Genomic DNA, 27,979 nt, shown 5'->3' with positions numbered 1-27,979 from the left:
GCTATTTGGCTACAAAGAGATTGTTTTTCACGTTCTAATTGTTCAATGCTTGCAGGTATGAAAGAAAAGTTTGATGTTATGTAGGCAATATCGTTTTTCACTCGTGAGTCATTCAGACAATCTTTCACTGCTTTCACACACGCTGCACTATCAGTTTCAGGTAATTTATCAATAACTGTGACCACTTGTTTAAAATACTTAGAATAATACACCACTGACTGAATCCAGGTTCCCCATCGTGTAACAACCGGCTGAGGTGGGAGTGGGATATCTGGAAAGTTCTCTCTGAATATTGAAATCCTGGATGGGGCTTTACAAAAACATTTTTTTTGTGTTAGAAATAAACGAATTGACAAGAGCAAATTCATTCCGGATTGTTTCAGAAACCCTGTGAAGGCCATGTGCTAGACAGGTTACATGCGTGAGGTTAGGATAAAATGTTTTAAGAAGTGGAGCTGCAGCAACCATGTATGAGGCAGCATCAGTACAAAACAACAGAACTTTAGAATCGTCTATATTACCTGAGTATAAAGACTGTAGGCCTTTATTCACAAAATAAGCAATGGCTTGGCTATTCACTTTCGAAAGTTCCTTAACACATACGAGGTGTGGAATCGAAGGTCCATCAGGACTAAGTTTTCCTACTACCATATTTACTATATACCTATTCATAGGATCTGAGGTTTCATCCACAGAGACCCATATGTAAGAATCACCTATATCCTCCCGAATGGAAGCTAAAGTTTCATTGTATATTCTGTCTAAGTCACTTTTTCTTAGGGTCGACTCAGATGGGATATTTTGTTTGCAGTATTTTTGTAAAAACTGTCTTAAAACCGGATTTTCAATTGCATTCCAGGGAATGTTAGCAGCAACAAACGCTCTGGTTAAATCAGCATAGAAATTGCTGCTGAGATTGGATGAAGTAGGCTGTGTTAGTAAAGTTTGTTGCAGTTGATTTTTCTGCTGAGCTTTAGCCTTATGAGCCGCTCCTTGCACATGCTGCTTTAGGTGGCACTTCTTTTCTTGCGAAATCTAAAAATGTAAAGTAAACTGAATTAAAATAAAATCCTAATTGTTGTATTGCCGTATTTCTATCACAAGGTTAGTGGGTTCGAACAATCAAAATTTTAATGACCTGCAAATACTTTAACTATCGGAATTTAAAAGGTTAAAGTGTAGTGGTCTTAAAAAGAATTATACCTCAGGATAGCTCAGTCAATGTATAAATATTATAGGCCTACTCATTAAAATTAATAGAATTTATATATTTCAACTATTGTTACATACCCGTTTGCTACAAAGCTTGCAGAATATTATTTTTCCATCATAAGTGAATTCTAAATATTCTGTTAGCCATTGCCGGATCAATGTAGATTTTGCACTTACATTTTTCGGCATTATCGCGTTAAACTTCACAGGAAAACGTCCTACCGCTCAAAACTTCTCAACACAAATAAGGTGAGGGAAAGAGCAACTGTTAACGAGCATTCAAATGAACCGTTGTTATTGAGATTCAATTGGACAAAAATACAAAGTTCTACTTATTGTTGCATTTCCTGGTAGTGTTAACACTAGGAGGGCCATTCTTTTAAATATTTTGTAACGGTTTACCCTACTAATTCGCAGTTTTACGACTTTTCATAAATATTTCAAAAACACTCTTTCTCCAAAAATTGTGATTTTATGACACTCTGAAGGGCAGTACAGCTAATCGGTTTCAGACCGAAAACAGTCATTTTTATAGTATAGTATATCTCTGAATCGGTAGCAGCACATGTTGTGATTGTTGCCTGCTTCAAAACTAAGGTTGGTTCTTTGTCGGCATTTATGCCTCCAAACATGTTAAATTCGGTGAAATCTATTGCGAGTGTCGTGAGATTCAAAACATTTTGTTTCCTTTATCAATGGTTTCATGGCCGGTGTGAAGCAAACTTTCCACTTTTTAAATGCCTTAAATTTCGCAGTGAATGCATGTATAAATTATAAAAAGTAAGAGTAAAATGCGAAACTTTACAGTGAGTTAGGCATTTTTAGGCGAATATTAACAAATTAGGCTCTAATAACCGTTTTAGGGCATTTTAGGGCACTATAAAACTCTTTGAATACCTTTCAATTTCCATGAAAACAAATATTAATAATTATTTTTACTTTTCTCCTAAAGAAACAAAATAGGCATTTGCCCTATAATCCGATGTCTGGTAATAACGTAGTTTGAAAGGTATAACAACTATCTTCAAATGAGTTGAACACACTGAATGATTCATTTTAGAGTAGAAGTTCTCTCTGCGGTTTGCACCTATCCACTTTCGGTTAATACGAGTATTTACTCAAGAGGAAACTTGAAGCATGATGAGCCACATGGCAAGTACAATAGTTTGTCTTCTGTAACATAATATGGAGAAAAATTCGTCGTAGAAATTATGGATTAACTAACCAGTAAAATATAACATTCCTTCCTTCTTTATCTTTACATCCGTGTGCATTGCTGTAATTAAAAGCAGTACACGAAAGAACCATACTTATTCAGCACTACCAAACAAATGGCCGCTCGTCGGCTGTTCAATTTGGGAGCATAACACTAGCGCCAGTGAGCGGTCTAGCGGTTATTTAGTAAGTCTATGACACAGACACGACTTTGTTGGGGGAGAGGGAGAAATGCGAACAAAGACCTAAAAGAAAATTTTGAACTTTTTCTTTCTTAAAGAAATAGTGAAGAATCAATATTTAAATGTAGTAATACTACACCTACTGTATACATTGTATACATTTTTAATATTTTAAATGCACATGATGCTTTCATAAACACAACTTATGGGTCAGTTTCTAGTTTTTTTAACTTTAAAGAAGAGTATACAGGAGCGAAGAACTATTCATTCTCTCACTTTACTCTTCAGTATTCTTCAAACCTCTAACCCTAGTTACCTAGCTTCTCATTTTCAACATTTGTCCTCATATCACGAAATAGATACTCGCTCACACCACCATATCACTCTCTCCATTCCTAAACACAGAACATCCTTCTACTCTTCATCTTTCACCGTCTCTGCAGCTTATCTCTGGAACTCTCTACCACAACATGTCAGAGACTGTCGGAAATTGTATAGTTTCAAAAAAAAAATTAAAATTGCACTTTTTGAATTAGATTGCTTTCAGTTATAAGCTCTTTTCTCTGCCATCATTTTGTATAAAAATAGGCTATATATTTCTTTTTCCTTCCTTTCCCCTTTTTGTTCTCTTTATCAGGCGATGAATTCATTATCATAACCTTTTTATCGTGGATTTTATTTAATTTTCGTATTTCTTTTCTTTTTTATTATTATTTTATTACATTCCATTTTGATATATTCTTCCTTACGTTTCTCCATATTAACCATTTGTACTAAATGAGTTGCTTTCACTATATTCCAATGTATTTTACTTTCTTTTTTTTTTCTATTATGGTATTATTTTCATGTTGTTTAGTGTCGACTTTTTTATGCTATTATTATTATTTTTTGTAATATGTTAGTATTCTGTTCTTTAAATTTTTGTTAAATTTTAACTGCTTGTATACTTTGTGACCCGGTAGAGTGTAAGAGAAGGCCCTATGGCCTTAACTCTGCCAGTATAAATAAAGAATTATTATTATTATTATTATTATTATTATTATTATTATTATTATTCATTAAATTTATTATCCGAAAGAGCCAGCCCTCTGTATTTCGGTTAACAGAGGTTTTACTGTAAATATTTTTACTTTTGTACATTTAAACACGTCCTAGCGTTTCAAAGTCCTATCTTAAGTGAAAGAATTTATGACTTATTATTATTATTATTATAATTTAATTGTTTTTATCTTCATCAAAATTGTGATTTATATTATGCAGTGAAACCTTTGTTCCGTTCCGTCTCCACACACGTGAGAATTTGGACATATTACACAGTCACAAGTAGGGAGGGCTCTCTGGTCAAGTGGTAAAGGTGACGAATGGTCACAGCTTAAAACAGAGAAAATACAACAAATTGACATATATATCAGTCTCGGACAGAAATTATAGGCATGCACTTTTCTACTATAAATAGAAGCTAGTCCCACAAAAATATTGAATCTCGGCAACATATTGGATATAGGCTGTGTATACATATTATGCGAGTAAAAGAGACGGACGAAAGTCCTTCTGCAAGCATACTGTACAAGTGTGTATGCCTATTAAGCCTAAAAGTACCAGGAGACAGAGATCAGATGAATGAGAAACCCTATGGGTGGTTTTCCAGCCTCGGAGAGTTTGCAGAGGCTATTCAGACAGCTCGCTAAAGGTCATCAGAAAACAACACATAAGCATACTGTTCTGGAATGAAAGAGGAACGCCACTCACGCTGCCAAAACCGGCACGAACATACCCTGCACAGAGCGAGGGACGCTGCAAAGCATTCCTTGCTTATTACCGGAAACATTAGCCAGACATGCCAACAGATATTATCCATTCAGTGTTTCCGTTCGGCGCCACGGCATAGTCCTGAACGATGCACGGAGAAGCAGTAACTGCTGGTCGTTTCCATTCAGCACCACCGAATCTAGTGCACCTTATCCTGATACCTATATTTTTGATGACATGAAAAGACGAACGAGATGAAATGAAGATTGTTAGTAACATTAAATTTGTAATGTTAAGCAAACGGGAAAACCCCGTCAGAAGTCGCGTCGGGGATTGAGCATGGGTTTCCGAAATAAGCCCATGCTGTAGCACTGTAGCAACCGGAGAGCGGGGACTATCAACAAAGTAGGGAGTGAACTTTTCTACTTACCCCACATACGTTTGATTGGCAGGCGAGGGGTAACGCAGTTGTTTTGCTAAGCCAAATGCAGTGGCGGATTCAACATTTAACTTTAAAACATATTGAACAAAATATATGAGATATGAATGAAACGAAATACTACTATAGGCATATATTGCTCGTTTTCATTTTTTTTTTTTTTTTTTTTTTTTTTGTTGATGGCCCTTGGAGTTCCTTGTTATTAACTAAAAAGGACATATTTGGCTCTGAAGTAGAACAACTCAACCGTAATACTGAAACTAAATGCATGTCTGTGAACCTAGACCTGGAGATACTTTTGGTCATATTCATTTTGGGAAAAAAAAAAAAAAAAAAAAAAAAAAAAAAAAAAAAAAAAAAAAAAAACTGCTCACAACAGTAAGTTGAGCCAAACATAGAAACAATACGCATTGCAAATGTGCGCAGATTAGAGAAATGCTCCTCTGGTAGGTATTTAAAGAGATCTAATCCTTTTTTTCTTAAACACTTTACTGGTTTGCTCGTTTGCAACTATATAGTGGCTCTGCTACTTGGGTAACATCACATACAAAATATGGATTATTGAACAGACACATCTCCTTGCCCATTGCAGTTACTTCTGAAAATCTTTCTTGGAACGAGAACGCATCAAGTAGGCCTAATGTGCACTCAAAGTTTTAATAAGAAAGTTCAGTTCCAGATACTTAATAAAATAATAAGTAACTAAACCGCGAAAATACCATAAACATATCTTGATTTGTATCTTTTCACAAATATTACGAAAATAGCTTTTAAAATTGTAAATAAATACCTCTAAGATCACCGAAGTCCGCCTTATGCTTCCGATCAAAGTGACGTTTGATATTGAAGCGTTTTATATGCGCAATTTTAAACTCACATATTAAGCAGCAGACTTTTTTCTTTTTGTAAGTAAGAAAAAATTCTTTCTGCCACTCTTCCTGAAACTGACGTCCACCGCCACTGAATGAAGCGTGTCTTTACAAAGCACCAGATGGTGGAGATGGTCGGTGGAGGGGATGGTAGGTGGAGTGAGGTAAGGAGGCTTTGAGTGCAGTGGCCCTTCGGAGCCATTTTCCCCATGGTTCGGGTAGATCAGCCATGGCGAAAATGTGACTCACGAGCAGACTGTGGCTCGCAATGATAGGATCCCTCAACCCCCACCCTCTCACTCACTGGAGTCAAACTCCGTTCCATTTGTATTTGTCTCTGACCTGCGAGTGGCGTATCATCGCAATGTCTCTCTCGAAACCAATGTACCTCTACAAAAACGAAAGTTTCAAGTAGGATGGGAGGACGCATTTTTTGCTGCCAATATGAGGAGAATATTAAATGTATGATTTGTTCACAAGTATTACGAGGAAAACGGTTGTATAACATAAAACGGCATTATACTACATGTCACTCATGAAACATTAAAAGGTTAAGTGTTATTATTATCATCATCATCATCATCATCATCATCATCATCATCATCATCATCTCTGTACGTCGATCCTTTTTCAGCAGATGTACGAATAATGCGGTTAGATCTTCAATTTAAAGTCACAGATTTACAATGTAATGTTAAATGAAAGCTAGATGTAAGGACTTGACAAATGTTGAACTTTTCAAATCTTTACCAAAAAATAAATATCTGAAGCTTCGTTCTTTCGCTTGCTCTTTTGAAGCCATGTTCGTCACAGCTTACGTTTGTGAAAAATTATTTTCAAGAATGAAAACAGTTAAAACCAAATTTAGATCACGACTGACAGACAAATACCTTCGTGATAAACTACGACTGGCAGTAAGTGACATAATTCCTGATTTTGAAACTCTGTCGCAGAGACATCCTGAAGACAGTTAATTTTAGGTTGTGATAATTTGTCCTATGTTTTATTGTTCATTTCTTTCTTCGTTACACGTATTAAACATTAGTTTGTAGCCTTGTACTGTATAAAATTATATTGAGTGCTTGACGTAAGGAAAACGAAAATCCGTTAATAAGTCAGACAGTTGCTTCACTTCCCCTTCGGGTGTCCGCCTCCCTCCATAGGTGCTATGCACGTTGCAGGTTACACAGTGACTCGGCGCACGATCGCATTTTCGCCACGGCTGGTGTAGACAATCCACAGCTATTATTATTATTATTATTATTATTATTATTATTATTATTATTATCATCATCATCACCATCATCATCAATATCTATTTACTATTACCCTTATCATCATATATACAGTTGAAGTCTTAAAAATGATATATAATTGAAATTAAATGTCCAAAATATTGCTATTAAGTATGTGTCTTTCATCCATTTCCATTCTATAATATTCTCTTTATGGAACTGTTGTGCAGAGAAGTGGTATCATTGAATGTATGTTCAACTCTTTGCTGGTGCATCAGATACGTAACGGTTAAACTCGAAGTGAGAATTTATTATTGACCAATCACCACTATCGTTACCATAATCATAATCAGCAATACATTCAAGTTTCAGATCTATTTCGAGACTCAAAGTTTGAAACCAGTCTAATTATATTTGTTCCTGTCCTCCACTACTACTTCCTCGATTGATTGCATTAAAAATTACGAAATTGTAATATGATATTGGAGGTTACTTCTGTAGGCCTCTGGAAAAAGAACTAAGGAAGAGACTAGTGAAGTGATTTGTATGCAGTGTAGCATTGTATGGGGAAAGAAAATGGACATTACGGCGAAGTGAAGAAAAGCGACTAGAAGCATTTTAAATGTGGATATGGAGAAGGACGGAATAAGAAATGAAGCTGTTTTGGAAAGAGTTGAAGAAAGAATAATGCTGAAACTGAGCAAAAAGAGAAAAAGGAATTGGCTGGGTCACTAGCTAAGAAGAAACTGTATTGAAGGATGCACTGGTAGAAATGGTGAACGGGAGAAGAGTTCAGGGCAGAAGAAGATATCAAATAATAGACATTAAGATATATGCATCATATGCGGAGACTAAGAGGAAGGCAGAAAATAGGAAAGACTGGAGAATGCTGGATTTGCAGTGAAGGAACTGCCCTTGGGCAGAACACTATGAATGAATAGGAAGTCAATCGAACGCCATAGTGCAAGCTAGTACCTTCTCTCCAATTGTCCAAAACAGCGTTCTATGGTAGGCTACACCGTTCTCAAGTTTAAAACGTGTTATAAGTTCTTTCTTATGGTGTTAGAAGATTTCTGTATGTGGTATTTAACCATAGGGCCATTCCGTAACTTTCACCAGCAAGCAGAACAACAATGTTTCTACTACTCTGCATTACTGCACACATAGCACTATTACGCCAGCTATCGAATATCAACACTAGTAAAACATTCCTCAGAGTCATGCAGCTTGAACATTGATGGAGGGAAATATCTTTTGATTAACATATTCATTCAACACTTTGAACTGACGGTTTTGGAATCCTGACATGGATGCAGTGGAGTGCATCTATAGCTGAAGGAAACTCTAATCTCTCTTGCCACTAGGTTTTACCACTGACAATTTCTTTATGCTTAATATTTGAGGAGAAAAATTCGCTTCGGCACCGGGGCTCGAACCCGGGTCCTTGGTTCTTCGTACCAAGCGCTCTGACCACTGAGCTACGCCGAATTCAATCCACAACACCGGATCGAACTCTCCTCCTTCAATATTTCCCTTTGTGGCCTGATTCGATCCGGTGCTGTGGATTGAATTTGGCGTAGCTCAGTGGTCAGAGCGCTTGGTACGTAGAATCAAGGATTCGGGTTCGATCCCCGGCGCCGGAGCGAATTTTTCTCCTCAAATATTAAGTGTCAATATTACAGAGAATATTCTGTAGGACAAATTAATAAATATTTAATTTCTTTATGATTTGTTGGAAATTTTATCCAGAGGTGAACTTTGTCCGTTACATTATCTGCTACAATTTTCACATATCTGGAAACCGTACTGTGGTACGCCTACATGAAAACCAGAATATGAGATACAGCTTAAATATATTTCTATTTTTTCCTCCCATCACATGCTTCTTCATTTCGTCAAATGAAATGGTTACTGAACCAAGTCACATTTTCTGTATGGAACCTATACAATCTCCTGAAAACCTTCTGACGATTGCCTTCTCAGTTTACAAAGCCTTGGTTTTTGACAACCGCGCAATGACGCCTACGTGAGCGTGATGAGGCATGCATAAGTCAAATCTGTGTTTATTTAGGAGGCTGGATTTTAATAGTCACGCGCGTGACTGTTGCTCAGCGACTCTGTGCAAGACGCGCTGCGTAATGCTGCAGCGGGATCCAGACTTTAGTCATGACACGCAGTAGTGTGCTATAATGATTACGGGTCGGAATTTAATTACGCACTAAGAAGTAGTATAGCTACTTCGTATATAGGCCATTATAATAAACCAAGTCCCCATACAGTTCTTATATGATAAAATGACATCAACTATACTTCTGGGTAAACAAGGTGCACATTACGGTTGAGAAAGCTTGATTTACAGGTTACGAAGTTTAATCTTTCAGTATTTATCTATTAATATCTAAAAGAGGCAAATAGTTATCTACTGAAATACGCGCCGAGCATTTTGCACGTTCAAGTTGCCGTTACAGCGGTTATCAAGAGACAATGCGCTTAAATTTGTTTTTTATTCTTTAAAGGTTTGTGATCAGTGTTGCTAACTCAGAATTCTATTTACCGCTGCACAAGCTTAAATAAAACCGCTAAACTGTAGTTGAAAAACTCCACATTTTTCTTAACACATTACTTCCAAATTTGAAATACAAATCATACAGTTTTAGGAACTAGAGAATTTTATAAAAATGTAGATTAAATTGTGGAAAGTATGTGTCACTTTGTAGGTTCTATGTTCTATGCAAAATCGTATAGACAATTAGATCTGAATATTTTGCTTCCAATATCACCTTACACCATTTAGACCGAGCTTTCCAACTATCATCGGCAACTTCTTCCACCCAGTCTTTCAACACATTAGCCTATGATTTTTTCACACATCTGTAACCTTATGTACGTATGGAGTTTTACGCGGCATGTTTCTTCAAAACTGAATGAAGTAGATCTAGAATATACTGGACATTTCGGAAACAATCACATTCACAGTCACATCAGTCGGTTCGAAATCTGATTTCACACTGAGCTGGAGACATGTCTGCCAACAATGAGTCTGGTTTTAAGTTGTAGGTATGTCTGTGTTACAAAAATTACAATGCGGAATGATAAATTAAATAATATATCGTAATATAAGTTATCATAAATGAAAATAACAAGTCAGTTCATTACCTACTCTTTATTACTATATCAATTCAATTACAAAAACAATGCAAACATGATTAGACTAAAAGTTCAACGAATGTGGCATACCTTATTTGTACAGCAATGGATGAAGGAGGAAATGGACGTGAATCGAGTTAACTTAAAACGATATTTTATACTTGCACAATGAAGAATTTTGATAATACCATATTAAACTCTGGTTTATGATTAACTAATATTGTCCGCAAGTAGGCTACATATAAAACAATTATAACATCCTTACAGAAGAAAAGCTAAAAAATATCGTCTTCCTCTGCTGGAATCATCAAAAAACGCCAAATAAATAGCTACCCGCTGACTGTAAAATTCTGTAGCTCATCATAGTCCTGAAAACACCAGATTTAGTTACAAAACCGCTGACTTGGCAACACTGTTTGTGATTGAGCAAGTTATGCATTGCTTCGCACATCACAGCAAAGTATTCAGAAACATCTGATATTAGACGCGTATGGAGGCGTGATTAAATATCTACGAACTATTTATAGTGCATATACTTCCAACCCCTACACCTATAGGCTACCTTTTATAGGAGGTTGGGATTTCTGTACAGCATTATTCTTGTATTGCAACACTACAGTATCCGTCTTCACATCACGAGTTCTAAAGGAGAGTTTGAAGAGAAATTATTAATAGTTTATGTGCGTAGTTTTCCTGTTATTTATAACGTTAGCAAAAGTCGTACAACGACAGGATTGCCAAGGAAAATGCCTGGGAATGTAGTCTATCCTTCTACTGAAAATATTTGTTCCATCCTCAGTTGCACAGTAAACCAATATGCCTAATTTTAAATAATTAACATCATCCTTCTCTTCAAGCAACAGCTAAAAAGGCAAACACAAGCGGGTCCATGTCAACACGAAACACGCGAATTTCATTAAAATCCTAGTGAGATGCACAGAATGATGGTCTGTTAAATACCACCACAGTGTGCGCCACGCACACATCAATCTTTTGGTTTCACGTTGTACCGCACCACATTCACGTAGACGTCATTACGTGGTTCTTAAAATCCAATTTTTTCGTGACCGCGCATGAATACAGCCGTCTCCGTTCATAGCAAATCATTTACTAAAATAGAGAATCCACGAACCGGGCATACTACGATTTTCCTCAGTAATGACTCTGGGGAAAAAGTAATTAGTAAGGCTTATGCACAGCTACGTTTCTTGACAATTATTATGCGTCTCAGAAAATGCTAAGCTCTGCGATGTCAATATATATATATATATATATATATATATATATATATATATATATATATATATATTTGTATCTAAGAGTAATAGTATTTACTAAGCTATTTTATGCATACATTTCATAGTAATCCCTAAGATTTCGTAGTAAAAATAATTACTATCTTTTTATGCACACCTTTCTCCTCCCTCAACGTCGTCGTCACAATTTACGCCTGTTCCATGTTCTTATTCAACCACTATTTCCAACTCGTGTTGCATTTTTCTCTTTTCTTTCGTCCTTGTTGGATGTAGCTGATTTCTAATTTCAAGCATTTCACAAGTTACTGGCTTTCCCCAAATGATCATGATTTAATTCTGTGGTTCTCAACCTTTCCTTTTATGACTGACGACACACTTTACTGAATGACCACGATATCGCGACACACTTATTTGTTTTATTAATAACAATAATATAGGGTCATTCCATATCAAATCAACAAGGCACTCAACCCGACCGACTTAGATTTCTTTCAAATTTTGAGGGTTTGTTTTACCTGCCGCGCTAACTAAAACTGCCGAGTTTCATATGTCCTGTGCTTTTCGTTTTCTGTCAGTGGCGTTTCAAACATGAAGAAAAATCATATTTTTGCAAGCACGCCGCTTCAATTAAAATTATATATCTCAACAACGTCTCCAGACAAATTTACAAAAATTGGGTGATACATTCTTAATATGTGATAGTTTTTATTGCTTATATTGTTTTCTGCATGTATTCAATTACACTAAAAAAACATGGTGAAACAATTTTCATATATTCATATTTAAAAATGCAGGGGTTCTATTTTAATGAAAAAAATATACTATAGTACGCCTCAATTCGTGATATAATGAACTGATAAGTTTCAACTTGGAATCATCATAGGTTACAAAGATAAAAATTATTATGTCACTGCAAGCGTAAGCTAACCGTATAAGTCGCGATAATTATGTCCCACACATTCGTTGTATTTAATTATATTTGATCATATTCTTGAATGGCACTATGTAATTTAACATGTAGTACATAATTCGAATTTTTTTAATTATTACCTCAAATAAATTATTGTCACATGGATTTTGTTAAACCTGAAGTTCTGTAAGAAATGCTTACCTTTCATTGCTGAGATGAAATAGCCTGATCATCTTTCCAGACAGGATGCTGCGTTGTTTCAGCTGCATTTTAAAACTGCTTAGCAAGTATAATACCCATCCTAAATAGCAGGACTGTATGAAACTTGTGTTCCAGGCACTGCGGTGGATTTTGCAAATCGAAGAGCAAGCATTTTTTCCTCTTCAGTATAGCTTTTTTCAGTCACATAAACGGTATTAATGTTTGGGAGATGATCCCTTGTCCAGTCGTACAATTCCCTAGGTGTAGTTATTTGTTTATCGGATGGTCTCTGCAAACTAGCACAAACCGCAAACCCTTTAAGTGTCCCAACTACAACGTCGCATGCTCTTTTGCCATGCGATATGCAAATATAATGCAATTCTGTTGGAAATCCAAAATCTTCTCCATGTAATGTGAGGTTCAGGAAATGTTTTCCTATTTTTATACTGAGCAGAGAATCCATTGGAGAAATATATAATTTTTGTGGTGAATTACAGATGTTTGTTTTAATGACCCCATTAGATATTTTTGAAACAGATGTACAGCTGTAGTGTCATATTTCGGGCAGTGTGAAATTATTACCAGATTTTTAATAGAGACTGTATCGGATGACGATTCGTTATAATATATTACGAAAGTATGAATGGTTGTCTGCACATTAGTCCTGTGATACGACTGTATTTCATCTTGGATTACGAAATAATAGTTTTCAGCGAAGTCGCATAACACAATAAGCAGGCATGGCTGTAGAAATGATTTCATATCACGTAGAAACTTACTTTGTCCAGATGATATAAATGAGTGAGTCAGTAAATCACCAAGTTTCTCCAAGAGACAGTCGAAAAATTTGTATGTGGGTTTCATTATAGTCTCAAGCGTTGATCGGTCAGTCGTCATCCACTGCTTGTAGGTCACTGATTCACTGAAGTTTTATACGAAACATTTCTCTAAACCCTCTCTTATTTTGAATGGTTCAGGACATCCTGTACATTTCCTGAACAAGCAATTTATATGAGGAGGATTGCACATCATAGTAGCCAAGAAATGTTAAGTTGGAAGGTATAAAGAAAAATTTTCTTGAAATCCACATAGACCTGAAACTTTAATAAATTGCTTCCGGCATAAGTTTTATATTCCGATAAGGACACAAACACAGACAGTATAGTCCACTAACTCCAGCTAGAATACAATTTCTTGGTCAGAGTTAGAATTTTTAAACACTGCATATGATTAATTTCTGCTCATGTGATTTACTCCCTGATTCTTTAATCACAACAAATATTTCTTACCAGGCATCATTCTGCTTATCTCGTCAGAACAACAGAATTCTTTAACTTTACCGGCAACAGCCGCGAGCAAGGGTTTTCCAGGTTTCGGATTTGGTGAACACAAAATTCCCTTTCCCTTTGCCAGGGCTTTGGCTTTCCGAATTATGTATTCGAAAGCTGAAAGAAACTCTTTTTTTATATTATTTACGCTCCAGCTTTTAGGTAGTAGTGTTAAAATGGTGATTTTCTCACTTTTAACTGAATTTTGAAAATTTTCCTGCAACTGAGACAAAATTTCAGAATCAGAAAGGTCCTGGTTCCTCGGCATCTTTGATATCGAAGACTTTGTCTTTTACAATATTTTCAAATTTCTCTTATATTTCTCTTGTTGTAGCCTTTCTTGTTTAATAAGGAACACACCTTGGTCAAAAAGACTTGTATTTAATGAACTTACATTTGCTGTAGAATCGACGTATTCTTCATTACTAGAGTCATTATGAGGATTCTGCGTAATAGCATTATATTATATTTTTATTTCTTTGCGACACATAGCGCACACCTTTTGTTCCTGTTTTAAATCAGGAAATACATTAAGCATCCACGATATAACAGTTCTTAAATTTTTCCTCTAATTACAATGCCTTGATTTCTCGAAGGGACTGCAGCAAACATAGACCTATAACTTAAAACGCGACTCCATTACATCGCACAAAACTACCGCATACTACGACAACTAACGACACTGCACTTGAAACAGATTGCACGTTTTGTATAAATTGAAGACTGTATAAACTGCAACTCATGACGTCCTGACAGATCTACGACGCAGCTTATCAGACAAGTACGAACTCGCGCGCATGCATTGTTGGTGTAAGACGGGTTTAAGTGCTACAAACCAATACATTGATATATTTTTTTACTGATATTCCTGAAACGTTTCCAAAATGAAACTTACACCAAAGGGAGAATACTCTTACCTCTATAACATACATTTTTCGCGAAATAATTTATGTCCCGCATTTATAGATATTGAATGTTAAAATGTGTTTCACGTGACCATTCAATAAAGAATTCATTATTTTGATGGAAACCTATTTTTATTGAAACGTATGATCCCTTAGCTTTAAAATAAGCCCAAGTTTAAGATTCTACCTCAATTAGAAGAGAAGTTATGAATTATTTTTATTGACATAGTATGCGACATTTTTACATTTTTTCTCGTATTGACAGAATTGCTGTATGGATATCGTGCATTATTGAGGGCTAAAATTTTACATAATTACTCAACTTAAGGTTCTTTACCATCCCACCAAATTTAATGAAAATCTGAGGGTTGAAAAGTCCACTTTTTTGTGTTGATTTGACATGGAATGCCCCTATAATAATAACAACAACTTCTGTGTAGTGTCGGATATCCAGTGTTGTAAATAAGTCGATGTTAACACGCAATCGAAATTTCTAAAAAAAACAAGCTGCAACTGGAGTTGCATTAGAAAAAACAATGGTATGTGTCAAAAATCCCAACTTATCTACGCTGAATGTCCGATAAAAGATTAATGTTTCTGAAAACTCACCTATTTCAATTACTGTGGAGTCTGCGCTTTATGGATTGCACAGAGTTTCTCTATACGTGGCTTTATGGTTGACAGGCCAACACGTAAATCATGATGCAGCAGTCTGTTCCTTTATTTAGATTTCACTATTTTATGGTATAAAATGCTGATCCCACAAGTATGACGTTGAAAACGGCAGTTCTACATATATTTTTTGTTTATTTGGAACCTTCGACTGATTTGACAAAACATTTCTGCATATAAGACACTCGGGATTTTGCTTACATTCATCTTCAAGACACGTAAAACGATATTGCAAATATTCATCACTATATTTACGAAACGCAGTGCGTTTTTGTGAACCCTGAAGGGAATTTTCGCTCACATTATTTGAATTAGAACTGCTGTCATCTAAACTAGAACTTGATTCATATTGTCTTTTTCGAATTAAAATTTGTTGGTGATAAAATCTAAATAAAGCACTTTTGATAAAACAGTCGCACTATCACCTGCTCACATGTACGTTATTGAAACTGATCAATAATTTTATGTTCTGACGCTTCTAAATTGTTTATTACTAAGTGGAAAGAGTAAACGAATTACTGAGCATTGTTGCACTGTAGTGTTCACATTCATTTGAATTATCGCCAGGCAGAAAAATTAAACTGAGCATCGTTGCAGGTGTTCATGTTTCATTGGTAAAGTCTGTCTCAAAATAAAATATACCATATCGAAGACTTCGTTGTAAATGAAAAATGCGTTGTACAGAGACTTCCTGGATGGTATAAAATTTATTCTTCAATTCCAAAATTTCGCAACGCACTCCAGTGTGCAATTTTCCCAATCTAGGTGGACAAAAATCAAATGTCGACTTGTGTAGTTAAGCATAGGTAAATATGAATTCATGTTCTTCAACATTTGAAGAATATTATGAGAAATATCTTTTACTGTTTTATCAGCGGCAAGCTATATTTAGAAGGGTATGAAAAATAAGTTCTTCCTAACGCTTCTCGCTCCTGTTCAACCGTAGACAGAGAGGCTTATTATGTGGGTGAAAAAGAGCCAATTGTTAGTGATTTATTGTGTTGTGAGACATGGAATCTGTTCAGATAGGTACGTTCTTATTAATGTAACTTCGATTACAAGTTTGTAAAATATTTTTCCTCTTACAGAAGGGTTTAAATATTATAATCGAAAAAAATATTATTTTAAAGTTCTCCAAATATAATGTGAGTTTTGGTATAGTCGATTACGTCTGGTTACAACAATTCTTTTACCATTTAATACAGAATCATTTAGAGTGTTGAATCCCTGTTTCAAAGTTTGCGCGTTTTTGCGCATTTATCAGTAATTAATTTTTTTTTCAGTGGTGGAGCATATGGTAATGTTCAATGTTTGACTTAACAGGAGAAAAGAATCAAGGAATAAAGAAGTTTTTAATTACTTGTAAGTGTTTTAGGCCTGCAACATTATTCACATGACATCGAATACCAGGTTAAAATACATTAGACACATTTTTATCTAACCTTAACAAACGCACAGCGAATCAGAACGCAAATCACTAGCTGGACAAAATTAATAATTTCTCCGTATTCTAACGGATTCTTATGAAACTTTGTATATGCTTTATAGGTGGCACACAAACTCTGATTACGTTTGCACTAGAAAAACTATCCCTTTATAGCTGGTGAATTTATACAAAATTAATAACTCTCCTATCTAACAGATTTTTAAGAAACTTTATGCAAAAGTTACAAGTACAATATAATTTTATCTACAAAGGCTGATTATGTTTCATAAGAGGAACTGCCCCTTTATAGTGAAATTAATAACTTCTCTCCTATATAATATATTTTCATTTGTTATGAAACTTTGTACAACTATTAGGCCTACAGGTAGCATACAGATGTAATCAGAAGTTACTTTCTCTTATGGAACCGTAAATATGGTTTATACACAAAAAAACATATTCTACCTGTAACTTCCGTACAATGTTTCATAAAAATCTGTTAGATAGGAGACAAATTATTATTTTAGTCTAAAGCCACCACTTATAACGGGGTAGTTCCTCGTACACAAACGTAGTCAGAGTTTGTACACAGAAAATATCTGCTATTCATAAGGTCTGTACAAAATTTGATAACAATCCGTTGGAATGCAGAGAAGTTATTAATTTTGTCCAGCTATATCTGCGTTATTGCACATTGCACTAGTGGGAACCACTGGGTAATCGATACCCATTTCAAATTTGTGCATCTCACATCAATACGACGCCGACGGTCGGATCGCTACACATACTGTAGATGACTCTGGGCCAGTGATATTAGGAATCGAAAAGTTCCCATTCTTCTTCAGAGGTCATCCCAATGTCACTGGGTGTAATGACTCATAATTTTTGGCAATACAAAACGTCATTCCTCTTCTGTATATGTATATGTAACAATTTTTTTTATATTTATTTTAATAGCGATTTTCCTTTCAGTTATTGTCATATCACAAAGGTGATAGAAGTAGCAATAGCTTTTTAGCGATAGCATAAGTAATGGAATAAAAACAGGTTTTGAAACAGAAGGTGAGAGAAGACAGCGCTACTGTTGTTGAAATAGTAGCCCAATTCAAGGACAAAGTTAGCTTTCCTGTCACCTGTTTTAGACACAGATTGGAAATAAACTTCGAAGCGAAAGATTTTAAGACATTTTAATATAACAATGAAAATCGAGCTTTGTTACAATTTAAGACTGGGACATAGTAAAATTAGAGTGTAGAGATAATCCAGTTTACGGCTCGATAACATTGAAAAATTACACAGTTTTCAAATTTTTCCTCTTTCTAAAAATGCCTATGAAACAGAAATGCTAAGCTAGAAAAAAGAATGTTGTAACATACTTACAATAAAATTTACATTTACGGTCTTACTAATAAACACTCTATATACAGTCGTTTAACTGTCTTATACTTAAACAATGAGTAGCTCTCTTATACGTCGTGTGTAAATTCCTTACTAATAATCACTACATACGTCGCGTATAACAGTATAACTGTTACACAGCTACGTCATAGTTTCGTTATTACTTCGTTATGAAAGATAATAGAATATCTGAGGTTCTCTATTGCATCCGGTAGAGCGCTCTAGTGTGGCGTGTTAAGTATCGATAGTACAACTGGGTCTAATCGATTACCATACTATATTTTGGTCAAAGAGTACAAGCTACAGTAATATTATTCTAATTATTCTGTGCTCTTTGGTTTGTTCTTCTGTGGTTACAAAGTAACCATCATCATAAAATGACAGTCGATACGAACAGCTGTTAGAGGGGCGGCCATTTTTTCTCTATATACAACGCTTAAACAAGGGGTTTCGTGTATATAACTACTGCAAAGCAATTCCCATTGTATAGTTACAGGCTGTTTATACGTCCATCGCTTCTGCATGGTTTATTAGTAAAGTTTTCTGTCTCAACTCTGCATAAGTCTAGTATAAAAACTATACACGGTTTATTAGTAAGACTGTTAGTAATTAGTCGGAGATTCGCTAAGCACCGACTTAAGCTAAGCTAATGTGACTCACTCTACCTTAACCTAACTTAATTTATAAAAAAAAACTTATGAGACCTAAGATGCTCACTAAAAAATAGTTCCATTAAATACGAATTTCGTCCTCCGTTATCACTCTGGTAGCAGCATATTTTCTAGCTGCAAAAAAGTACATTACTAGATCTCAGCAGAAGCAGCCATATCTGATGTATTGCTTACCGGCGTGAACATATATAATATTACCAAACAGTAATGATTATATCAACATCAAGATAAATCTTATCTCAAAATACAGGTAGTCAACAAAAATCAATATCATTTTAAACCCAATATATTTATGGAATCTGCTTAGAAGGCAGGCACGTGAGGTCTCTCAATGCTAATTTAAGATAGTTATGCCTACAATAGATTGAAGTTAGTTTAATATTTTTAAGTTAAAAAATTCGTTTCTGTAATAAAAAATAGGTTATATAGGCATGTCTACCTACATATCACTTCATCGAATTGAGGTTATAAATATACGAATGTTACTACAGAAATACCTGAACTATAATATTTCAGATATTAATGTATGGTACATATCTGTAGCCTAGAATTTTAATGCAGTCAATAACTGTATTATTGGAGGGACTGGCAAACCTCTATCATTCGTTTTTGTCAACCGGTCATAGATAAACATCTTAACAGTTTCTTTATCAAATCGGAACCGTTTTTTTTTAATTCTATGAAATGAAATGAAATGAAATGATTAGCCTAAAAATGTCCCGTTAAGGGCAAAGGCCTCCTCCTATAGAGGGAGAGCTCTATTTGTCTCACGCGGTGAGCTACTCCGCGTAAGAGAATTTTTTCATGCTTGGAATTGTTCACTTAGTTCACATTCTGCACTGTTTGATATTGTTCGCTTGTTTCTGTCGCACTGGTTTTAGTCGCTGTTCACTTGTCTTCTTAGGTTTTTCCAGTCTTCCCTATGTCTTGCTCTGCTTGACCAATGGCTTCCTACACGTTCACTGAAGAGGTCGGCCTATGTTCTTCTTGGTCTTCCGCGTGATTTCTTGCCAATGCGGGGATCCCATAGTGTGACTGCGTCCATCTTCCGTCTCTAAGTCGTGCAACATGGCCTCCCCACTTCCATTTGGTGTCGATTGCTTGCAGTGCTGGATCTTTAATTGCTGACATCTTTTGTAGCACTTCGTTTGGAACTCTGTCCCTCAGTGATAAGCCTGGTATCCTTCTCAGCATCTTTCGTTGGCATATTTGGAGATTGTTACGAAGTTTGGCAGTGAGAGACCATGTCTGACACCCATATAACAGTACAGGAGTTACGCAGGTCTCCAATATTTCTATTCTGAGTTTCTTCCTGAGTATTTCCTCCAGTATGATGAACTTGAGAGTCCAGAATGCCTTCCACGCGAGAGAAATCCTTTGTTTTATTTCCTTCTCTGTCTTCTAGTGAAAGGAGACTAGCTGTCCTAGGTATAAGTATTCAGATACGCACTGTATTTCTGCACCGTCAATTATTATGGGTGACTTGGTCATGTTCATCAGGATATCATTATAAAATTCCACGGGATTGTCTTTAGGCATATCTCTAATGTAACGCTTTCGTACACTGTTCACTAATTGTGCTACCTCTTCCGCACGTTCTAAGAAATAATTCGACAACTTCCAATACGTCCGCCATTTTTCTACAAAGTGACACTTTCGGCTCAAAGTGTAGTCGGAAGTACACTGTCATCCAAAGTTTCCTTTGGACCAAAGTGTCGACTGTGCAACGGAAAAGTGATACTTTGAGTCTTCCAAAGGGCACTTTAATTGAAAGTGTCGACTATGAATACCAGCCTAAATTTACTTCTTCTCGCCCTCGTCAAAATTCTTAGGTGGCATAACGAACACATCAGTAACATAAATAAGCATGGACTTGCCTCAACATTTATTTCTAATGCATACAATTCCGAACCATCAAACGGCGTATTTAGACATCATTAACTCACTTAAATTCGCCTATTTTGTACCAGGGCAAACATCGCTCTGATTGAAATTTCAACGCACGACGTTGACTCCAAAATTCAGTTCGTTATTGTGCATTAATAAAATTATGAGACGAAAGGAAGCACAGGAACTATGCTTAATGATATTGCAATTAATTTATTTTAACCCAATCTACAAAATATGAGCGTTTGCAGGTTGACGCTTCACATATCGAATAACCTGAGCTTTCTATGGAAACTGGACGTCCGTGACCAGCAATGTGAGTAGTGTATTCTGGTGACTGAAATGTGCAATCAGCAGTTCTGGATTTATGACTGCTATCATTCTTGCACATCAAAATATGATATATGACTACTGAAAGTTTCAAACCTGCTATTAAACTCAATACACATGAAATCCACTAAAACCATAGGAATTTCCCCCCTGTGACCGCGAGTGCTTTGATTTAATCATTGACCAATACGCCCCTCGCTGTGAGTAGATAATACGCCAAAGCTGAACATCACTTTGCCGAGATAGCACAGACCATGATGCATCCTGAAGTGAATCCACATTACATTAGGATGATCATGATTATGCTAGGATGTACTTGAGAAAAGGAAAGTATTGAAGAAAACGTGTCCCAAATAATGTATTATCCGCATATTCCACTTGAAATTACAGTTTTAATGTACATGATTCCAACAGGAATAAAACATAGGAGGAGGGGAGTTCGATCCGGTGCTGTGGATTGGACTTCGGCGTAGCTCAATGGTGAGAGCGCTTGGTACGTAGAACCAAGGATCCGGGTTCGATGCCCGGTGCCGCAGCGAATTTTTCCTCTCTAATATTAAGTGTTACCATGTAACAGAAATATTGTGTAGGACCAAAGAAATATTAATCTTTAGTAAATTCTTCTAGCAACAGTGCATATTTATGTACAGATTACTGTGCACATTACTGTGGAATCCCGGCCACCAAGTCAGTCAACTGAGTGCGCTCCTTGTATAATGGCAGTTGACTTAATAAAATGTCACATACACGCCCAACTTGGAGTCAGGCCACAAAGGGAAAAAACACAGGAGGAGGGGAGTTCGACCCGGTACTGTGGATTGGATTTCGGCGTAGCTCAATAGTGAGAGCGCTTGGTACGTTGAACCAAGGACTCGGGTTCGATCCCCGGCGCCGGAGAAAATTTTTCTCCTCTAATATTAATTGTTATCATAACAGATACGAGTATATTCTGTAGGATCAAAGAAATAATAATCTTTAGTAAAATCATAATTTTTGCTATTAACTAAAGAATATGCCTATATTTTTTTTGTATTAATATTTTTCTTCTTACATGGATTCCAAAGTTAATTTCTCTCAATTATTACCAAATTATGGTCAGTCCGTTTTTGCGAGCATCCATTTAAATGTGTCCTCCGTAATTTAAAACTGTGGCCTAGCGCTATTCTCAGATAACCACTGCTTGTCTTATTCGCCTAATATTGGTTGATATTTTTCAAACTAGTGATTAAGGAATGAGAAAAGGGGTCCATTCCTTGAAGGTTGATGATAATGGAGGTGATGATGATGATGATGATGATGATGATGGAAATGGTAATAAACTTTACTCACTATTACTCGGCAACACGACCGCCTTATTTGTAGCATCTTTAATCTGATTTCGAAACTGCTACCGCAATACTAGAAGAGGTCATGCCGTCCTCCTCGTCATACATGCTTTCTACTATACATCATTTCTACATACAACCTGGTGGCTGCATCACTCAATTTTATTAACTGTTTTAATTTATATTCTACTTTCAACGTTGTTTTAACTAGTTAAGACCAAGTGTTCATTTTGTTAACATGTTTTATTCGACCTGAAGATGCCAATATAATTGGCGAAAATGTTTGTCGTTAAAAAACATATGTAATGTTACTTTTTGGTGTAACATAAATTTTAATGTATTTCTCATTGTTAAGTATTGACTGAATTAAATTCTTATATTAACTATGGTAAAGATTTTAAGTACGATTGAACATTCTCAGCCCTTGATCGGACATGGATCTATTAACTTCATGTACAGGGTGAACCAGAAATCTATCGAGAAACTTTCCCAGGTTGTTCAGGGATCTTGGCTGAGCGTTTTGATATAAGGAACCTATAGTCTCCGGTGACTTATTTTACTGAGTAATGTGCTCATTCTTATTTCAGGTTTGGTTTCCTGAAGGGATGTTGGCTGAGTGTTTTGATAGGAACCTATGATCTCCGGTAGCTTTTTACTGAGTAATGTGCACATTCTTATTTCAGCAGTCGCCGTATTGCACGACATGTCAACGTACCCCAATCAACTGTTTTGAGAATACAGTCGCTGTACAGTTTGTAGAGATCATGGCGGTCGACATTTTGAACAGCTGCTTTAAACGAAGTGAAGAGTACACAGTTTACTGTATAGTGAAGTGTTTAATAAACAAATATGATGAAAGAGTAATGGAATGGAGAAAAATTCTCTCCGGCGCCGGGATTTGAACCCGGGTTTTCAGCTCTACGTGCTGATGCTTTATCCACTAAGCCACACCGGATACCACCCCGGCGTCGGACAGAATTGTCTCTGATTAAGTTCCAACTCTTGGGTTCCCTCTAGTGGCAGCCCTCTGCACTACGTCATAGATGTCTATGAACGTAGGACCGAAGTCCACACATGTGCTGAGGTGCACTCGTTATGAGTGACTAGTTGGCCGGGATCCGACGGAATAAGCGCCGTCTTAAATCACGAAATGATTTACGCATATCATATATATTATTTTAATGTACAGAAGTACATATGAGGGAACCCAACAGTTGGAACTTAATCAGAGACAATTCTGTCCGACGCCGGGGTGGTATCCGGTGCGGCTTAGTGGATAAAGCATCAGCACGTAGAGCTGAAAACCAGGGTTCAAATCCCGGCGCCGAAGAGAATTTTTCTCCGTTCCATTACTCTTTCATCGTATGATGACGCAGAACATCTGCATGGAAATATCATACGTACTTCGGTACATTAAAATAATATAAACAAATATGAGTTTTGTTCTAAGGTTTGTGTCATTACTCATGTAATTTTTGTATTGTTTGTATTACAGTTTGTGATATTACAGTACCTACTTCAGAATTTAGTTGATTACTTTTTAATTTTTCCTTGTAATCTATCAGAACTCATCTTATCACCGTCCAAACGACATGCTACAAGTAAACACATCAACAACACATTATTCAGTAATAGGTCACCGGAGACCATAGGTTCCTTATAACCAAGCTGCGGATTTTTAGGCATTAAAGCAATTGAATTATGCAGGCAAAATAGGCATTCAAAATTCTAAAATAGGCATTTAAAAGGGTACTAACAAATTTCTAATTCTCAATGGCTAACACGACCATAGAGTAGCATATACACTACTTTCTATAGGAATGTCATTATAGCAGTGAATAATTAAATATTCGTCCAAATGTTGTAATGAGAACTGATGTCTATTGTCTGTAAGAATGTTCTTAAATTGGGAGAAACTCCCTTCTACTTCACATGAAGTGATAGGGCAATACTTCAGGGATCCAATCTCAGCTGGGGACCAAACCAGTGGGAACGCAGTAATGTCAATGTATTTTCCAATCAGTGCTTCTGATGACTTTTGCTTTTGGCATATCTCCACGGTATACCTCACGTATTACAGCAGAAAACTCAACTCCATACTCAATTCACAAACTCACAAAACGGATACACAGTTTAAAACAAGTAGCCTAGTTAACAACCACAATGATTCATGCGGCTTTCGAAATATATTTTTTCTTATTGGTTGATTTTAAATTATTCGAATTTCTCCGCGTTTTGCTGGCAGTAAAACATAACACACAGAATTATCGATAGTTCTATATCACTTCCCTCTGCTAGATAAAAAAGAAACAAATTACAGATTCAAAAATATCGATAGAATGGTCAGTAAATTCAAGTATAATATATAATACGGATATTTAGACAACTTTTAGGCATTTAAAAACAAGTAGGCATTTACAAGGGAAATAGGCAATTTTAGGCACTATAGAATTCGCATATAATATTCACAATGTCTTAAATGGATATGCAACCTAAAATCTTCCGCCTTCAGGTTAAGGACTAAAATAGGCACATAGGCATAAATCCGCAGCTTACTTATAACAAAACACTCAGCCAACATCCCTGAACAACCTGTGAAAGTTTGTCGGTAGAGTTCTGATTCATTCTGTATAGTGTAGGCTATAACATTAAGCATTGTGAAAACGCCAATATTAGTGTTCGTGTGTCAGGTTATGACAATTCTAGAATAAATATAGGAAATTTAATACGAGAAAGTCTTCTAATAGATGTATGTCAGTTACTGGAGCCTATTATTCAGGGATAACTTCTATTATGTTTCGTAATTAGGCCTATAAAGAATGTTTATCACTTTAAAATGTAATATGTACCCCTGGTGAGAGTATGACTCCTAAAGACGAGTTACAGATAACGGATAGGGAAATGGCTCCCAGGTGTGAGGTAGAAGGGAAATAAAATACCTTTCCAGACCAACAGGCTGGGGAAAATGACTATCAGAGTCATGATGCAGACAACTCATCTAGGCGATGAAAGTTCCAAAATGAAAACTACCTGATCTTTTAGATTACAGTTAACGGAGTGAGCCACTTTCTCACTCATAAAAAATACAATGGTAAAATACCAAACCTTATTCCTCGAATATTGGTTTACTGTTGTGTAGGAGAAAGCATCAACGATGATAAAATATTTCATGAGAAGCTATACATAACGTGGAAATTCGCAAAATTATTTTAGAATACTATCTGAAAATTTGCTAATTCATCTTCACGATGTAATATAAAAACAATACCGAGCCACCGCCATTGCTGTACAATAGCCAATACTCTATTGGTCCCTATCCTGTGCAAGATTAATCCACTCTCTATCATCATATCCCACCTCCCTCAAATCCATTTTAATATTATCCTTCCATCTACGTCTCGGCCTCCCCAAAGGTCTTTTTCCCTCCTGTCTCCCAACAAACACTCTGTATGCATTTCTGGATTCGCCCATACGTGCTACATGCTCTGCCCATCTGAAACGTGTGGATTTAATGTTCCTAATTATGTCAGGTGAAGAATACAATGCGTGCAGTTCTGCGTTGACTCTCTCCATTCTCCTGTAACTTCAGCCCTATGAACCCCAAATATTCTCCTAAGAACCTTATTCTCAAACACCCTTAATCTCTGTTCCTCTCTCAAACTGAGAGTCCAAATTTCACAACCACACAGAACAACCTGTAATATAACTGTTTTATAAATTCTAACTTTCAGATTTTTTGACAGTACACTAGAATATTAAAAGTATTTATTTCAGTCACTGACTTCACAACATATGTTGTGAAATCAGTGACTGAAATAAATACTTTTAATATACAATGCAGATTTCTCTGAAAACTAAAAAATGAATTGCAAAATAGCACACTAGAAGACAAAAGCTTCTCAATCGAATAATAACAGGTATTTCCCATATTTACTTCGAGTTTAATTTACTCCCGAGTGTCATTTATATTTGTTACTTGTTGCTCCAAGATATTTGAATTATTCCACCTCTTCGAAGAATAAATCTCCAATTTTTATGTTTCTATTTCGTACAATATTCTGGTCACGAGACATAATCATATAATTTGTCTTTTCGGGATTTACTTCCAAACCTATCGCTTTACTTGCTTCAAGTAAAATTTCCGTGCTTTCCCTAATCGTTTGTGGATTTTCTCCTAACATATTCGCGTCATCCGCATAAACAAGAAGCTGATGTAACCAATTAAATTCCAAACTCTCTCTGTTACACTGAACTTTCTTAATGGCATATTCTAGAGCGAAATTAAAAAGTAAAGGTGATGGTGCATCTCCTTGCTTTAGCCCGCAGTGAATTGGAAAAGCATCAGATAGAAACTGGCGTATAAAATTGGAGATGGTTACTACGTGAAATTATTGTAATGTGTTACGTTCTTCATAGGTCGAACAATGATTTCAAGACAATTCGTCGTGCCTCGCGATCGATGTTCCAGATCGTTCGAAAGGTTTTTATTGCGTCAAGATCAGGACAAGCAGTACCAGTTCAACATCCATCTCAAGCAACCATTTCTCTATGGATTCTTTTGCTGACGGTGATGGCCAGAAGAAAGCTGGGACGACCCAAGAAGAGATAGAGAGATGTTTCAGAGTTTCAGTATTAATGATTATGATTATGGAAACACTTATCCCTGACTGAATTTCAACTCGCCAATCTCGGAATCTCATATCAAACTTGGTAACCCAGCGGGCGATATTTTCGTCTGTCTGCAAAGTTCTGAAATGAGCTTAGGGCAAACTACAGAGATTAGTAGATGGATAAGTCACTTAACTTTCGGTTAAGTAATCGATGCTTTAACAATAGCTACAATATGCCTCATGCAGTTTAATATAGTCAAAGGTCCCTCGACTCGAGCAACCCTCAGCTGCAAGAAAGAAATATCAACACGTAATACTCCAAAGACGAAGTTCGAGCAGGGTCTTATTTCAATCCCCCGGTATAACAAGAGGAGAGAACCGAGCTGGTCGACTCATTACAACATGCAATTAGTCAGATCGTTAGTTGAAAGGGTTGGAAGGTGGGAAGGGGTGGGCACAGGAACGCGAGAAGCAGCTCTCAAGTCATTAATAAGTGAACGAATCTGGAGGCGATTTGGATCCAGCACTTGGATGTAATAGACCACGTACTAAACACAAATGTTCAGCACTCAACAAAACCATAATTACTTCGGGAACGGTGTTTGTCTACATTATATGCAATATAGCTCCAAGCAAATAAAGGAAGAATATACTCACGGCAGGTAGAAGGTACATTCAAGCGGTGCTGCAACAGAGAACATTGAATTATACATCAAACATTAAGAGACAATTCTTAATTTAACGGCTCTCTTAAACTACACACAATATTAAAATATATTTCAAATTTTTATGTAGACTATTACACTTTTACTAGGTCACACTACTTTTGACCAATAAAACGGTACGAAAGGACGTCTTTCAACTAATCATGGCTGCTTATCTCACAATTTTATCGCGTCCCTAGCATTTGTTTAATTTTATCGCGTCCTAGCATTTGTTTATTTTTATCACTACCCTAGCATTTGTTTCTTTGTTTGCCAACATTTCAAACTGCACTGGTATGGACGTCAAA

At 36.2% G+C, this 27,979-nt stretch overlaps 1 protein-coding gene and 1 non-coding gene across 5 annotated transcripts in view; both read right to left on the bottom strand.

Moving 5' to 3' along the window:
* Positions 1 to 27,979, bottom strand: part of Tpst (tyrosylprotein sulfotransferase) — a 1,264,187-nt gene that overhangs the window by 982,355 nt on the left and 253,853 nt on the right. For 3 of the 4 annotated variants that reach the window (XM_069813113.1, XM_069813114.1, XM_069813112.1), the window contains exon 3: positions 27,625 to 27,652. The exons of the other annotated variant lie outside the window; for it this stretch is intronic. The gene's annotated coding sequence lies outside the window, so the exon portion shown is untranslated. The remainder of the gene's footprint in view (positions 1 to 27,624; positions 27,653 to 27,979) is intronic. 4 annotated transcript variants of the gene reach the window in all.
* Positions 8,317 to 8,389, bottom strand: TRNAF-GAA (transfer RNA phenylalanine (anticodon GAA)). The gene has a single exon. It is a non-coding gene; the product is annotated as a tRNA-Phe (tRNA).

The sequence above is a fragment of the Periplaneta americana genome, chromosome 16, assembly GCF_040183065.1.
Source record: "Periplaneta americana isolate PAMFEO1 chromosome 16, P.americana_PAMFEO1_priV1, whole genome shotgun sequence".
Classification (NCBI taxonomy): Eukaryota; Metazoa; Arthropoda; class Insecta; order Blattodea; family Blattidae; genus Periplaneta; species Periplaneta americana.
Note: the sequence above shows the minus strand (reverse complement) of the source record. Positions and strands in the feature narration are given on the sequence as shown.